Source organism: Ambystoma mexicanum, chromosome 4q (genome assembly GCF_040938575.1).
Source record: "Ambystoma mexicanum isolate Mex_15411 chromosome 4q, UKY_AmexF1_1, whole genome shotgun sequence".
In the NCBI taxonomy this organism is placed as follows: domain Eukaryota; kingdom Metazoa; phylum Chordata; class Amphibia; order Caudata; family Ambystomatidae; genus Ambystoma; species Ambystoma mexicanum.
The window spans coordinates 1086325795-1086341080 of record NC_090928.1 but is presented as its reverse complement, the minus strand read 5'-3'; positions in this window follow the sequence as shown (position 1 = coordinate 1086341080).

Sequence of the window (15286 nt, the reverse complement as noted above, 5' to 3'; positions counted from 1 at the left end):
TTATCTATTCACACCCGGCAGAAGGGTGCTGAGCCAATCAGGTAGCTGGAACAGCGGGTGAGAATACACATTCAGTATTGAGAGCTGTGTAAAAACTGGACTTTTTTTATATTATATGTAACAAGTTTTACAAACATCACAACCCACGGGCAGTATGGGTACACTGTGCAGCCTCACACATCCATATCTCACTCTGTGACAGTCCAACATATCTGAGTTAAGTGCCCAGAAGAGAAGCTGTCATTGCAACATAGCCTCAGTGTGTAGTTGCAGCGAAAACTCTGATAAAAACTGTGGAGCCTAACTCTGTCCTGTAACCTGCAACACAGAGGGCTGGAAGATGGGCATTGTGATGTGTCATTGATTACTGTTTTTGAATGGCACCGTTTACCAAACTGAGCACTCCATGAACAACGGGACTATGCACTGTTCTTAGACTAATACATATAGTTGTTCCGCAGAGTTAACCGCAGTCTACGGGAGTCGTTACTGCATTTCCTACAGTCTGTCTACGCTGTCTGTTATCAGGGGAGGTCCTTCAAAACCCCCTGCTACACGTGAAGCGGTATGCAGAGTTGGTCTGCAGAGTTAACCACAGTCTATGGCAGTCATTACTGCATTTCCTACAGTCTGTCTACGCTGTCTGTTATCAAGGGAGGTCTTCAAAACCCCCTACTACATGCAAATCGGTACGCGGAGTTGGTCCACAGGGTTAACCACAGTCTACAGCAGTTCACGGAAGAATTGGAGCCTTTGGAAGAGACTGGAGTTGCAATGTACTCCAGGAAAAGAGACAAGCCCTCAGAAAAGACTCCTCTTCTAGACCTTGCCAAAAGCCCTTCGGAGTAGGTCCTTAGAAGTCAGCATGTTTGAGCAGATGGATCAAGTAAAGGCTGTGGGGGTTCAGCGCCGAGAAAGGAAGACGCGTCTGAGCTCCACTCGCTCTTACAACCGAATTCCCATCTCAATGATTCTCTGACCCGTGTGGCAACCAGAAAGATGGCCCATGAACAGGCACCCGACCGGGATCCAGGTACAATAAATCACTTGGTCGGGGTGGCCCACCAGACAATATGGTCTCTGCAGCATCGGTCTCCCCCCCACACCTGGCCACTGAGCTGACAGAGCAAAATACCCCATTGGGCAGTCACCCCCGGGCCATCCACGGCTGAGAAACATCACCGGAACACTTGTGGATGAAGAAGAACCGATGGAGGTGATCCTACCCGGCCGCCAGACTGCCGCTGCGGCGAGTGGTGTCAAGATCGATGGTGTTGGAGGATGCCAACGAACTGACTCCAGTCTGTCGGCCGAGTTCAAAATCACCCCCCGAAAGTCTGCCGCAACACACAATGGGGGTCATTACGACCCTGGCATTAAGGGTTTAACGGTGCCGTAAAAGGTGTCGGCGCTGTTAAACCCTTAACGCCTGATTACGAGGTCACTTTGCGGGACCCAACCTTAACGGCTGGTTTTACCAGCCATTAAAGTAGGGTGCCGCAAAGGGATCTCGGTGCTAATTACGGTACCGCAATTTGCGGTACCGTACTTAGCGCCTTCCCCAGTCCCATTTAGCCCTATGGGGCGATAATGGGAATAGGGAAGGGCCATGGTGAAATGGGGAAATACCGCCCCGCCAACCTTGGAATTGGGCGGTATTTCCCCATCCCACCATGGCAGACTCGTTACAACACCGGCACCAACCATGGTGCTAATAGCGCCATGGTTTAGCGCTGGGGTTGTAATGAGGGCCAATCACTGCTCACCAGACATAACAAAGTACCAAGATCAAAGTATCTCGAATACTTCGTCCTGTTCTCTAATCACGAGCAGGGAACCGGGCACACTACCAGTAATTATACATGCTCTGATGCATGACGAGCCAATTGCGTCAGTCCTCGTCTCCGCTGATGTAGTACCAGCGGCGGACCCTATACTTCATCTGAATACAGTGCCTAAAAGCATTCTTAGTGAAACCTCACCCCAGCTCTGTGTTTTTCACAAAGAGGGAGACCGGGCAGGTGCTGACAGGGAGACAAAGTCCCCACCCCCTCAAACCAGCCTGCCACACGTCGAACCATATTCTCAAAAAAGAGAAAAAAACATTGCCATCTACAAAAAGAAAGCTCTCTACAAGAAAAGGGGTAAAGACGTAATGGAAAACAACAACACTAGGGTTCATCAAAGAAAACAAATTGGCACAGCCAGAATAGCAGAACCAGGGACAACCCCTTTTCCAAACCCCTTAATGTCAAACGATCTAAAAGACTTCTTCACAAAACAATTTAGAAGAAAACTAGAAGCTGACGCTGAACTATCAGATGCCGAAATTTCGGATGCCATTCTTGAAACTCCTCAAGCACCAAAACAACGCAAAACGGCTGAAAACGGTTTCAATAATGTACAACATGATGACCCAACATGGCTAGAACCCATTCTACTAGAAGAGTCAAGCGCAGACCACCGTGTACAGAAAGGTCCACCAATTGACATTCTGTTCAAACCCTCACTCGGCCAAATCCCTTCTGTTGAGGTAAACTGTAATGAAAAGCCCACAAACTCGGTTCCTCTAAACATCTTTAATGGTGAGACGCGGGACCTAGTAATTGAACCTTGTCATCTGTCAACTAAACAAAAATCTTTAGCTCCAAAACAGCAAACACCAATAAAACCAGATCAATTTTGATTTACAAAACAAAATATTTCGGGGAAAATCACGACCGACACACTAAACAAAATACAATCATATGAAAGCGATTAACGGGAAAACGCATCACCAGCACGGGGGCTCTTCTTGCCCTCAACATCCATTGAAAAAACAAAGGATCCAGAAACACTCTGTGAGCATTCGCCACCCAACTGTGAACAACGAAAAGAATGCACCACACTGGCCAAAAATAGAAGATTGAGTGAGATCTTCACAAGTATGCATAAAGACACTCCAGAAAAAAAACAGATCTTCTGACAATCATGTCAGCTATCACCTTCGCCCTGGCTCCCTTTGGAAAGCTGTATGAAGCGATAAATGACACTATGAAAAACTCACTCTCAACAAAAGCCGTGATGCACTCAAAATTATTTTTTTTGGAAGGTGTCATAATAGCTCTGGAACAACAAAATGTTGGGCAGGAACGACGCTGGAATTTAAGATTCATGACACTTGAAGATCAATTCAAACTACAAACAAGGTCAAACATTCCATCTATGCAACAAGTAAACCCAGTTAAAGGGGCTCAAACCGTGGTAGATGGAAACCTATCCCCACAGACTGATTCCACAATAAACAATACCCAAGTTCCTCTAAGGACCACTGAGATTGCACAAACATAATCTATAGCGATATTAGGAACCTCTATGCAGGGTGTCACTGAAAGCTCAAAACAAGAAACCCGAAAGAAGCGATCTATCAAAACTCCAGCCATATTCAAACTTGCCAGACCCTCGTTCAAAACTCAAAGTAAACCTTTAGCCACTAATGTGCTCAAATCGACTACCATTGCAAAAGACACTCAACAGGTGGTTCTTGAGGTAATCGATCTAGCCAAATCACTGGCAACCCCCAAAGATTTCATGGCCACTCCACCTGGATCAAGATGAAGATCGTGAAGCTACACTTGACTCAATACAGATTCTGAGGTCAATAATAACCACAGAGACACCATCCACTGACCCAAAACTTTCTTCAGACCCCACCTCGCCCAGTCGACTGTATACTAATTCTAAAATCTCGGATAACAGATTGGAGCTACAAACAGAAAGAGCTAAGTCGGCTTCAATGAATAAAGAAAGCAGGAAGATGGACAAACACAAGCAACAAGACTTAGCCCATGAGATGGTGGAGGAGCCGGCAGGAAACAAGTCAGATAAACAACAAGTGCATCTCACTGCCTCAATATATTCTACACAGACGAGCCATATCCACACCTTCAAGATGGAGCAACTAGCATCTGGGTGGAATTACCTGGTCCTAAACAGAAAATGAGTACTTGGAATATTAAGCAAAGTACAGAAACTTCATGTAGTGAGAATTTAAGATTTCACCCTGATTGAACCATACCACAGGGATAAAAAAGCCAAAGCATATCTTTACATAAAAGCGTCAGCCTTACGCAAAATTAAGGAAGAAGTGTTCTCAGACCTTGAGCAACTGGATTTTCGTTTATCAGAGTTACCGAAACTAGTCTCAACCCCTCGAACATTTTCATCGCCAGCCTCCACAGAAATATCAAGAACCCACTTTAGGTCCCGAACAGAAGAACTTTATTAAAACAAAAGAGTGGACAGTCATCAGGAAATGTGGGAAACAACACGATCGAGACACTCAGGCCCAGACAGACCCCGCCATGAAAGACTAAATCATCACAGAAACAACAATTTTGAAAATGTCAGAGGAAGAAGATCGAGATCGGACAGAAACGATGAGCTTGTAAAATCTTCAAGTGCATGGCCCGGTGGAAAAACGTCCAACGTTGAAGAATTCATCTCTCAAACTAAACAAAAATCGATGACTCGACATGACCAATCTGTGAAAAATCAAAGCAAAGATCACGGGCCCGTTGGGCCATGGAAATGGCACTAAAATCCAACTCAATGAAATAGCAACAAACGAAATGGGGCAAACAAGTTAGTAACCAACTCCAGCATCATTCCGACTGGACTCCACCTAAAACAGTAAGCATGAGCTTGTGGAACAAGCGCGGTCACGAACATTTAACAAACCCAGAGGCATGAGATCTGGGAATGTTCGACATAATCTGTCTCCAAGAGACGTGGCTATTAGAAAAGCCAGCCCTGGACTGCTATGAAGCACAAATCTCACCAGAGGTCAAAGGCGTTTTGGGCCATCCGTCTTTGGGTCTCTTAACAGCAGTCCACTCCGGTTCCGGAATTACTATAAAAAGAAATATGTAGAGACCTACGGAATCTTGGCACTCTTAGCCACATGGCACCACACAAAATTGGGCACGACGACTTGGATTTCAACGAACTTAGCAATAATAAACCTATCCTGGAACCCTCAAAGTGTAAAGAACTCCGACTTTTGTGCAGCAGTGGCTGACACAATAGACAAATTCCTAACCGAACTAGAAACTACTCATATTGTCATCTGCGGAGACTTAAATGCTAAGTGTGAAACAATCACTGGGAATACTACCATCATGCCCCCCAGTACGGCGGTGGCTGAAAGAGGTGATATTTGGATGAACCTTATGGATGCAAGAAGCTTCCAAAATGTGGCAGTACTTATAGGACATCAGCCATCTCTTCCAACATGGAAACGGGCAGATTCAGAAGCAACTCTAGACTGCATTTTTGTGACCCATGCCCTGTTACCATATGTTGATTCTTTCAAAGTCCAAAGAACAAAAGAAGCGACCACAACCTCTTATCCATGTCATGGACTACTGTCTGCCACCAAAAACAACAACTCTACGATGCAAACATAGAGTCAACTACGTAGCAGTCTCGCCTCAGATTAACAGCTGCTGACATAAGACATATAACAAACAAATACAGCGTCAAACCACTAACAAACATCAATAATACAGCAGTGGCCAGACCAAACTACCTCCCTCTGCTGTATTATTGATGTTTGCTCTGAATAAAAAATGGGAAAGAAAAATAACTAGGGAACGGCATTAACAAGTATGACAAAACGCTAGTAACAAAAAGAAGAGAATTGAGAAAACTCAAACGAACCAGTAGACAGTCCGACTCAGACGAAACAAAAAACATTCTCAAGGAAGCAACGAGGAGTTACAAATCGTGGGTAAGGGTGCATAAAGCAATACTATATCAAAACAATGCAGAACAAATGTTAAAGGTACTAACCACCAAGACCTCCTGAGATGACTGGGCTATGATAAAGAAAAGGGAGCTACAAACTAATAACCAACTCATTAACTCTGTCCCAGAAACAGAATGGATAAACTACTTCACCAAACTTTTTGCTCGTTTGACACCAAAGACAAAGATGCCGGCACTCCCTGACGAAATGAAATGGGTTGACCTAACGGAGCCAGTCGAAATCAAAACAGCGATCACCAAACTCAAATAATCAAGAGCCCCGGGCCCGGACGGCTTAACAAATATGGATCTGAAGCAGCATCCGATGGAATGGTCCAACATCATAAGCAAAATCTTTGAGCAATGCAGAACTACAAAGCAGATTCCGACATCATGGACCCAAGCTGTGGTGGTCCCAATTTTCAAAAAAGGCAAGAGAGATGACCCGGCGAATTATCACCCTATCATGTTGGTGGACATCATCGGTTAAATCTTCGCCACTCTTCTCCTGGTAAGAATTCAAAAATGGGCCAGAGCATCTTCCTGCTCAGACCCATTTCAAACATGTTTCCTGAAAAACACCAGCACCAGTGTTAATATCATGATACTCAATATAATAAAGAGCAACATCAAGACATAATATTTTTGGCTTTCATAGATCTGTCACAAGCTTTTGACGAAATCAACCATCAAAAACTATGGAACAAGCTAATCACCTGGAAGTGTCCGCCCGAAATTCTCAACCCAGTGATCGCTCTTCACATTGATACCAAACTACGGGTCAGGCTCAGCCTGCAGGGTCTGTTATCAGAAGAGATCAAATCGAAGCGAGGTGTTAAACAAGGCTGTCCGCTGGCCCCAGCCCTTTTTATCACCTTCTTGGGTGACTTTAAAAACACTGAAGAGTCTGTGAGATCATTCCCCCGAAAATTGGCCAAAGCTCCAAATCAAGAATCCTCTACGCGGACAATTTGCATAAAAGAGAATAATCTTGAAATGAGCATAGCCAAGACATAAATCTTGATCTTGGACAAAAAAATCTAAAAAATCAATGGAAAAATTGCGCAGGTCTCTCAACAGCACAAAAATGTAAGTAGTGCATCACTTCAAGTACCTGGGAATAATGGTTGATGCCACTGGAAAAGAAAAGTTGATGCAACAGGCACTGTTGAACTATTAAGATCTTGATGGTCGTGCAGATTAAATAATGCCTCTGTCCCCAAGTACCACACAGACAATTGGTATATAATGCCTGTGCAGTCTTTGAGGCCACAGGTTGTTTGTGAGCCGTCAGGTCTGGAACCGGGAACTGCCAGAAGGACCCCTTGAGCGCTGTAAGGCAATGAGTGGTTATCAGATATTGTGCGATTTATACAAGGTATACCCAGCAAGGAAACAAAGCACCTCTTACCTAGAAATACGGGAAGTGAGACCCTGATGGAAAAGGCAGTGAAACCCGGGCTAGAGGGCTTGGTGAGCTTCTCGGTGTGGAAGGTGGGTGTCTGGTATCCAAAACCCTGTATAGCGGCACACAAGAGGCTTGTGGTAGTGTAGGTCAGGCAAACGCCTAGCAGGAGGCCAATGGCCAAAGTCACTGAATCCAAAAAACGAAATCCGTAAGACAGTCCAATTCCAAAAACCAAGGTCGGGTAACAAATGCCAGGGGTTGACAGAACAATCCAGTAAACAAAGTCCGAGGTCTAGTAACGTGTCGATCCGAGATTCAAGAAGCAAGAAGAAGACAAAGCAATCCAGTAGACAAGGCATTCCAGTAGACAATATCCGAGGTCGTAGTAACAAGATTCAAGCACGCGAACAAGAGCGGTATAGTCCTGAAGGTAATCATCTGTGAAGCAACGCTATCGATTTCAGGACGCCTTTTGAGCCAATGGGGAAGGTCACATGATGCGCTGGAATGGCCACGTGACGAGCGTCAGGTGATGCAGTCACGTGAGGTGTTGTCGTCACGTGACGTTTGATCGTGCTAGCCCGATCACGTGACGTGTAGATCTTCGTGGACAATATGGAACGTTGCGGGCCAGCGGATGTTTCCATTGTAGACGCCAGCGATACGAAGGCCGGTAAACACCTGATCCGAAAAACAATGTTCTGGCATAACGGGTGAGAGGACACAGCCTCCGTATGCCAGAAAGTGTGCGTGGGATACCCTTGTTTTGAAGTGTAGAGGGGTTAATACGTGTACCTGTGGGTTGTTTGGCAGGGACAGGGCGTGTCGTGGGAAACGTAACAGAGTCCCCCTTCGAAGGCCCACGACCCCGTGGGCTGGAAGGGTTATCCCTATGAAAACGGGCAACCAGAACCGGAGCGTGCACATCACGGGAAGGGATCCAAGTTAATCCTCAGGGCCATAACCCACCCAGTCCACAAGATACTGAAGACGACCCCTGAAAAAACGAGAACCCAAAATGGCACTGACCTCATACTCATCAGGAGAGGACACAGAAACAGAGGCAGGAGGGGCACTGAGTCGGGTAGGGGCAGGACAGGGTTTGAGGAGCGAGGCGTGGAAAACAGGGTGGATCCGCCAAGCAGGCGGAAGGGAAAGGCGAAAAGCCACAGGATTCAGGATCTTAGTAATTCTGTAGGGGCCGACAAAACGCGGCAGCAACTTGCGACATCCAGGAATGTGCAAATGGCGAGTCGAGAGCCAAACCCGGTCCCCCACACGATACTCAGGAGCTGCCACCCGCTTCCTCTCCGCTTTAGCTTTCATTACCACCTGAGCCTCGCGCAAATGGATAAGCGTCTGGGCATGAACTGTGACCAAGTCGCGAGCGCAGGCATCGGCAGCAGGAGTGGTGGAGGGTAAATCAGGAAGGGGAAGGGTACGAGGATGTTGGTCATACAAAGAGTAAAAGGGTGAAAAACCAGTAGACGAGTGCCATGAGTTGTTATATGCAAATTCAGCTAGGTGGAGTAGGTCGAGCCAAGAATCCTGGTACTGGAGAGTAAGACAACGCAAATACTGCTCCAGGGCCTGATTCACTCTCTCGGTTTGCCCGTCAGTTTCAGGATGATAGGCAGAGGAGAAGCGGGAATCAATACCCAGTAGTCCAGTAAGGGCACGCCAGAAACAGGATGTGAACTGGGAACCCCGATCTGAAACGATGACCTATGGGAGACCAAAGAGACAGAAAACGGATTGAAAAAATAGGCGGGCCAATGTGGGGGCAGAGGGTATCCCTGTGCAAGGTATAAAGCGGGCCATTTTTGTATAGGAATCAACGATAACCCAGATTGTGTCGTAGCCCCGTCTGCAGGGAAGATCAGTGATAAGATCCATAGAGATCGTGTGCCAAGGCTTGGGTGGGACTGGTAGTGGTTGGAGCAATCCCAGAGGTCGCCCTCTAGACGATTTGCATTGAACGCAGATCGAACAAGTGTTGAGGTAATTCTTAACATCTCTCCTATTGAAGGCCACCAGCACCATCGCTGTAGCAATTCTAGGGTGCGTTTTTGCCCCGGGTGACCGTTGATTGCAGCGTCATGAGACCAAGCGAGTGCCTGATTGCGAACCTCACTAGTGGGGAGAAAAAGTTTACCTTGAATAAATGGCAACCCCTCCTGAAGTAGAACGTCCCACTCTGTTAAGGCATGAGGGAGTTGGGAGACCCAGTGTTTGATAGTGGAAAGAATGGGAGGGGATGGCGTGCATACACAGATGACGTGACCTTTTTCTAACACTGCGTCAGGAAACAGAGGCAAAGAATCCCCCCCAGGGTAACAGGAAAGTGCATCCGCCTTACCATGGGAGAGGCCAGGCCTATGCTTCACGATGAAATCGAAAGCCGCAAAAAATAGATGCCAGCGCACATGTCTGCTGTTTGCGCACTTCAATGTAGCTAGGTCTTGCAGGTTCTTATGGTCAGTATATATCACTGTCTGATGTTTGCCCCGAGAAGGTGATGACGCCATGTCTGGAGGGCGTCTTTTATGGCTAGCAATTCCTTTTCGGTCACTGTATAATGGGATTCGGCTGATGTGAACTTCCGGGAATGATAAGCGACTGGATGTAGGTGGCCGGTGGATGGACAAGGTTGTGAAAGAACTGCCCCTAATGCGAAAGAGGAGGCGTCGGCTTCTAGGATAAACGGGAGTTCTGGGTCTGGGTGTTGCAACACCGGAGCCGTGGTAAACCTAGACTTGAGGGCCTCAAATGCCTTCTGATGGTCGGGTGTCCAAGAAAACGGAACAAGAGGGCTGGTTAAGGCCGTGAGTGGGGAAACAATGGCAGAAAAACCGGCAATAAAACGGCGGTAAAAATTAGCAAAACCAAGGAAAGATTGGAGTTGTTTTATGGTGGTCGGGGCAGGCCATTCTATGACGGCTCGGACTTTTGATGAATTCATGGAAAGACCTCCGGGCGTAATATGAAAGCCCAAGAAGTCCACCTCCTTCGAGTGAAACAAACACTTCTCTGGTTTAGCAAATAAGGTGTTTTTGAGGCGAGACAGTACTTCTCTGGCATGCATGACGTGTTCTTCCAAGGAGGATGAAAATATCAGTATGTCATCCAGATACACCACGACATATATGTCAAGGATGTCAGAGAAGACTTCATTAATGAAGCGCTGAAAGGTGGCAGGGGCGTTACATAACCCGAAGGGCATTACCGTATACTCATACAACCCTTGTCGGGAGCAGAACGCCGTCTTCCATTCGTCTCCTTGGTGCATACGGATTAGATTATACGCCCCCCTTAGATCCAACTTAGTGAAAATGGAAGCACGCATCAGCCTATCTAGCAGGGTGGATATAAGCGGAATAGGGTACCTATTTTTTATAGTGATGGCATTCAACCACCTGTAATCTATGCATGGACGTAGGTCGCCTTCCTTTTTAGGCACAAAAAAGATAGGGCTGGCAGCCGGAGAACAAGAAGGACGGATATGGCCTAATCGTAAGGCTTGTTGGATATAATCTTTCAAAGCCGTTTCTTCAGACAGAGATAAAGAATATATCCTGCCCTTTGGTATATGTGCGCCAGGAATCAGATCAATGGGGCAATCGTAAGGCCTATGCGGGGGTAGACCCTCCGCCGTGGCTTTGTCAAAAACCTGTAAATAGTCGTGATATTCAACAGGAATGCTGGTCAACACAGCCCCCACGGTGTGTGCTGGGGTGCACGGCACTACGTCTTCCAGTCGGGAAGAGGCCATGGCACCAAGAATAGCGGAGGGAGAGGTAAGTGAGTCGGGTTCTGTTAAGCAGAAGTGTTGGCATATGTCTGATTCAAACGTTACCTGCCCAGTCCCCCAATTGATCGAGGGATTATGTTGTCTTAACCAGGGAATGCCGAGTATAATACCGAATTGTGGTGTGGTGATGAGGAAGAAAGACATGGTTTCTTTGTGGGTGTTCAGAATCACCACATCCAAAGGAGCAGTCTGGTATCTAATCGGGCCAGAAGACAGGGAGGTGCCGTCAACTGCTTGTACATGCTCAGGATGTTCTTTCTGAACCAGGGGCAGATTGAGATGACAGGCTAATGTGATGTCTATAAAGCAGCCAGTGGTCCCTGAGTCAACCACGATGCGTACATCATGCACAATGTCCCTAGTGGGTTTCAACAATGCATGGACCACTATGGGCCTGATGGGGCCGAACATGGGCTCAGTGGGGGTCAATGATGGGCTCGCCGGTGCCCCCGCTCTCAAGGGCGAGCCTTCGGAAAACCCGGAGTCTTGTTTTTAGGTCGACGGGGACAGTCTTTTACATAATGCCCACTTATACCACAGTAAAAACAGGCGTTACTGGTTCTCCTACGTTCTCGCTCAGCTGGGGTTATAGGACTTCGAATGCCACCGATTTGCATGGGTTCAGCGCCAGTGGCAGACGAAACCGGAGGAGGTAGGCTAGAAAGGGACGTCTCTGTTTTACGCTCGGTTCTACGAGCGTCTAGCTGTAAAGTGAGATCGACCAGGTCAGAGAAAACGGAAGGAAGGGATGGAACCACGGCGAGGGCATCTTTCATGGTATTGCATAGCCCTCTGTAATAGACAATGGCCTTTTTCTGTTCTGGCCAGGATGTCTCCGCGGCGAGTTTGTTAAACCGAGTGATGTTCTCAATCAGGGAATGTTTACCCTGTGACAGTTCTAAGAGCTCCAGGTCTCGTGATTGTGCCTTATAACGAGTATCTAACACCTTCGCCATTTCAGTCACTAGAAGTTCAAAATCGTATAAAGCAGGATGGTCGTTCTCCAAGAACGGATTTGCCCATGTGGCTGCCACGCCAGATAGATAGGATAGAAGGAAGGCAGCCTTGGTAACAGAGTCAGGGAAGGCCTGGGGTCTGCATAAGAAGTGAAGTTTGCATTGATTGATGAAGGTGCGGTATTTACGGGGATCGCCTTGGTAGCGTTCTGGGGCAGCCAGGGGAAAAGAAGTCGGGAGTAACATAGGAGTGGGAGCAGGAGGTGGAGTAGGGGCAGGCTGGACAGGAGGGTTGGGATCCCCAAACTCAGCGTCAGCGGGCAATGGTTGATGTGTGCTTTGTAATGCGTCGAGACGATGGTGGATGGCAGAGGTGGCAGCGGCCATGTCGGTCCTAAGGGCCGCGACAGCCTGCATTAAAGCGGTCACAGGGTCCCCAGCGGAGGCCTCCATAATCAGCACGACCAGAAGGCTTCACCGACTGTTAAGATCTTGATGGTCGTGCAGATTAAATAATGCCTCCGTCCCCAAGTACCACACAGACAATTGTAATATAATGCCTGTGCAGTCTTTGAGGCCACAGATTGTTTGTGAGCCGTCAGGTCTGGAACCGGGAACTGCCAGAAGGACCCCTTGAGCGCTGTAAGGAAATGAGTGGTTATCAGATAATGCGCGATTTATACAAGGTATACCCAGCAAGGAAACAAAGCACCTCTTACCTAGAAATACGGGAAGTGACACCCTGATGGAAAAGGCAGTGAAACCCGGGACAGAGGGCTTGGTGAGCTTCTCGGTGTGGAAGGTGGGTGTCTGGTATCCAAAACCCTGTATAGCGGCACATAAGAGGATTGTGGTAGTGTAGGTCAGGCAAACGCCTAGCAGGAGGCCAATGGCCAAAGTCACTGAATCCAAAAACGAAATCCGTAAAACAGTCCAATTCCAAAAACCAAGGTCAGGTAACAAATGCCAGGGGTTGACAGAACAATCCAGTAAACAAAGTCTGAGGTCTAGTAACGTGTAGATCCGAGATTCAAGAAGCAAGAAGTAGACAAAGCAATCCAGTAGACAAGGCAATCCAGTAGACAATATCCGAGGTCGTAGTAACAAGATTCAAGCACGCGAACAAGAGCCGTATAGTTGTGAAGCAACGCTATCGATTTCAGAACGCCTTTTGAGTCAATGGGGAAGGTCACATGATGCGCTGGAATGGTCACGTGACGAGCGTCAGGTGATGCAGTCACGTGAGGTGTTGTCGTCACGTGACGTTTGATCATGCTAGCCCGATCACGTGATGTGTAGATCTTCGTGGACAATATGGAACGTTGCGGGCCAGCGGATGTTTCCATTGCAGACGCCAGCGATATGAAGGCCGGTAAACACCTGATCCGAAAAACAATGTTCTGGCATAACGGGTGAGAGGACGCAGCCTCCATATGCCGGAAAGTGTGCGTGGGATACCCTTGTTTTGAAGTGTAGAGGGGTTAATACGTGTACCTGTGGGTTGTTTGGCAGGGACAGGGCGTGTCGTGGGAAACGTAACAGGAACAAAACAAAAACTCTAACTACCCAAACTAGATAAGTAGACAAAAGGTACGGAAAATTCTCTTTGACACTTTGCAATTCACTTCTACAAATCAAAAGTCGTGCCTTCTTTGATCTACGGAATGGACGCTTCCCTGAACATCCCAGCCACTCTTTGGCCAAAGCTTGAGGGGTACTTGAGGAAATCAGTCCTGGGGCTCACTAAATCTACCTCAATGGCAGCCATTGGGCATGAACTTGGCCTTCTTTCGCTGGCTGCTTCAGTGGAGCAAAGCCAAATGCAGCTCCTCAGAAAAATCATAACGTGAGACAGCCTTCCAATATACAAGATCATCTTCCTCGAACTACAAAATGGTTGATGCAAAGCACTTAACTTCTCGGAACGAAACTTGAACAGTAAATCAAAAGACCTGGCCTGCACCCAAGAAGACCTGATCTCTAATCTCGAAAGAGTTAAAACTAAAATAGGGAACCAAGACTGTATCGAAACTTGTGATTAGGTGTCAGCAAACAGACTATTGACTCACCTACCTTTAACCACAAATAAACTAAAAGTACCATTGGCATACTGTTTAAAATTCCCAGATAAACAATTGCAGAAAGTGTTCATGAGAATCCATCTGAACTTGGTAACAACACAAGAAATCCGTGCAATTCGAGCAAATACCACTTCGAACAAATGTAGATTGTGTGCCGACGAGTCAGCTCAGGAATCAGTAAGACATCTACTGCTGAACTGTCAAAAAACAAGCCATCTCCGCGAAGCCTTCTTGTCACCGCTCTTTGGAGAAACAACTCTTAGGGAAGAGGAGACTTGGTGGTGTCGCTTACATTTTTTCTTTTTTTATTGTAATATTTAGTTTTATTTACAAAACTTTTATTACATCCAATTGAGTTAACATCATTCGTCATCTCATACATTAACCAATGAAAGAAAAAGCCAAGAGTTTGTGAAAAGGAGAAGACAAAAAGGAAAAGATCGTCATTCAAACCAGTATGTAAGTATACAATTAACTCCACTATACTGATTTTCAAAAGGCAATCATAGTTCAAGTGTCGATCTTCTTGTTTCAGTTTTATGGTTGCTACTAACTCCTATTATCATACTATCAATTTGAGGATTTTGTCCATGTAGTCGACCACTGCACATGTAAGTTTGATGCTATTGCCTGTTAACAGATACATCCACGACTCTTCCATACTATTGTTTTAGGAGCAAACCATCCCAATAGTTTAGGTCTCACTGTTGCAGTTTCCTCACATTCGATCAACAAATGTTTTGTTGATTCTGGATGTTGATTACAGTAATGACAACCGTCATCTTTTATGTTTTTGTCGCCTCTTAGCCACAGCATCTCTTGTCTTGATTGCGTTTAGTTTTAATCTTAAAAACTTGTCTCTATGATGTCTTGATGGGCATCTTACTAAATATTTCAAACTAATTCCGCTGGTGCAGAGAACAAGAGCAGATTGTAGGTTTCTTCTTTTTTTCTAAATTGACAATCCAGCTCAATTTTTCCAGTTTCTTTTTTGCCAATTGAGGGCAAGCAATTAGCAGTTCTTTTTTTATATCGGCTGCAGCAAATACTTGTTCCATTTTCATCTTCCATTCTTCTAGAAGACCGGTTTGAGATTTTTCTCTTACATATGAGAGGATCTGGTACGGTGGAGCTGGCTCGCCCAGACACATTTTCCTTAGAGTTGCTAAGGATTTCCATAGCACTGTGTCATACAGTCAATTTATTGCAAGTTTGTGTCGTACATATTGAGGCAGCTGTGGGA